This window comes from Etheostoma cragini, chromosome 22, assembly GCF_013103735.1.
Source record: "Etheostoma cragini isolate CJK2018 chromosome 22, CSU_Ecrag_1.0, whole genome shotgun sequence".
NCBI classification, from domain to species: Eukaryota; Metazoa; Chordata; class Actinopteri; order Perciformes; family Percidae; genus Etheostoma; species Etheostoma cragini.
The window spans coordinates 3,783,045-3,785,505 of NC_048428.1; the positions used below are offsets into that span (position 1 = coordinate 3,783,045).

At 39.0% G+C, this 2,461-nt stretch overlaps 1 long non-coding RNA gene across 1 annotated transcript in view; it reads right to left on the minus strand.

The window, feature by feature from the left end:
* The window catches only part of LOC117938216, a 9,880-nt gene extending 8,976 nt beyond the window's left edge, over window positions 1-904 (minus strand). The window contains exon 1 of the long non-coding RNA XR_004655352.1: window positions 772-904. This is a non-coding gene — a long non-coding RNA (uncharacterized LOC117938216). The remainder of the gene's footprint in view (window positions 1-771) is intronic.
* Between the last annotated feature and the right edge of the window lie 1,557 nt (window positions 905-2,461).

The window sequence follows — 2,461 nt, forward strand, 5'->3', positions numbered from 1 at the left end:
ACTCCAACTTCTTGAGAGGTTTAAGTTATGTTAAATTACTTCTTTTATTAAGATGGGCTGTTAGGTTTTACAGTGTGTTATACTGTAAGTTATGCTGTTGGCATGTTTGAAAGTGAGAAACTTGTGATGCTTTAGTAGTGACTTCATTAGCATTTCTGATTTCAGAATTATTCATTTATAAAGGGAGCCTCAGCTCAATCTTTTTATGTTAATCTTGGCGTTTCATTAAGGTTTACAAGAGCACTGATCTTTGTAGCAGATTAATTTGTTCTTCCTTTCTGAATTTCCAGAAAGGACTATGACATACTCAGCTTTCCTGATCAATCAGGCAATAAGGTTGCGTCTTTTGTTAAAGTCACTGAATGGCGCTTCCGCTGCCAGGAGTAATTATGGGTAATTGGCGGGACAAGAAGGCGATGACAGCTGTTGCAATTGCAACAGATGGGCAAGGCTCGGCCCAACCGGCAATCCGTGCAGCACCCTTACCTCACTACCCACCACCATCACAACCCACTGGGTGCAATTAAGCCACACAATAACCTTTTTGTGGAACCGTGTTGGGCAATAATCAACATCACATCCATAGCAAAGAGTTGCACTTTTATTTCTGGATTTTTTTTCTCCATGTCTCACTATAGAGATTGTTTAAAATCAAATCAGATAACATCAGACATAAAGTAATTAGAGTGAGGGCTGGAATCTAAACAAACCCTAGAGAGATGTAAGAAATGATGATAGCCATGATGAGGAAGTATTGCGTGGCTCTTAAACATTTCAGGTTTTGTTTAATTTAAACAGGGACGATGCACAAGTTAACATTTACCTAGTATAAGAACAAGGAGAGATGCATTGTACTGGGTTGTAGCATGAGTGCTATTTTCTACCCATAGTCCCTTGGCAGGTCAATGAATCAGTAAGAATAAGTGAAATATAAAACATCAAACTATTTAATTTTACAACCAAATGCTCAATCGTTCCCCCTTCCTAAAACCATCAACAACCATCAAATTGAACACAACATATTCCACTCCGTGGCCCTTGTTGATCATGACTGTCAGATAAAAGCACGTGTCTTGCAGTGGAAGTTGGTAAAATATGTTGACAATTTATTACAGGAAAAGGAGACTAACTTATTTTACCTTAACAAGGTAGAGAAGAACGCAAAGTCCCTTTTCCCTGAAACAGAAGATAACCCCAGTACAGGGCATGGATGTAGGGGTACAATATCACTAGTTATTTTGAGATGTATGCTATCATACTTGGGCTTATCCTTGCCGGGTATTTTGTCATTGCTCTTCTGTAGTTGTTTACTATTTCCTTTTTGCTTGTCTAATGATTTCATTTCTGATGATGTATGATTTACAGTACAATCCAGACCATCAGCAGATTCACTACAATTTAATACATAGAACACATCTCACCCCTATGAAAACACACTACATGAAAATAATTAACAGCTCTGTTTGCACTTTCTGCCCAATAAAAGCACAAGGTACATTTCTTCATATGTTCTGGGAGTGCTCTCCAGTTGATCAGTTCTGGAACAATATTGCATCTAAAATGTCCGCCTTTTATAATGTTACTGTGCCTGTTACTGTCAATGTTTTGATTCTGAATGACCTGTCAGCCTTTCAGCTCTCTGGCACTCAGAAACAGGCTGTATTTGTGAGACTCACAGCTGCAAAGAAAATGATTTCAACCCTTTGGAAACCACCTTAAGACCTCTCTATCTGCACATGGACCCTTTCCTATTCGGATGTGGTCGATATCGAACTCTCCCCGGCACGCATACACAGAGAACCTGAAAAGACCCTGAACGTGTGCTGGAACATTGCTGACTTCTTGAGGACCTCTAACTTGCTCAGGTGTTTGGTCCCTTGTCTTGTGTTTATTGTCCCAGTACATTGTTTGTAAATGTTTATGGGTTTTAAAATTATAAAAAAATAAAAAATTGATCACAAAAAGGTACAAGGCAACTGCCAAACAGCTGCAACCACCTGCCACCATTTTCCCGGCTATGCGGTTATGGTTAGGGATTAGAGTCAACAATGGTCAAAGATGTTTGGTAAATCTTTGCTTTTTGGTCCACCTACAGCTGATTGTTGGGGATTTGTTAATGCTCTTCATATTTATACCGTCATTGTCTCTCATTTCTGTATATCTGTTACAATGTCTCTGTGTCCCAACCAGCAGCTGAACCTGGTACCAAGAGCCTGATTCTGTCTGAGGTTTCTACATGTTTGAAGGATGTTTTCCTCACCACTGTTGCACCAAATGCTTGCTATTGGGGGAAATTATTGCGTCTTGTATAATAAAGTGTGGCTTAGACCTCTATCTGTGAAGAGTCCTGTGATGCGGATTTGACACGATTAATAAAATAAAAACATATTAATTGAATCAATTAAATTGATTAAAGCTTTCTTCCTCTGGTCCATAAAGTCCAATGAGGGATATTGCGGTT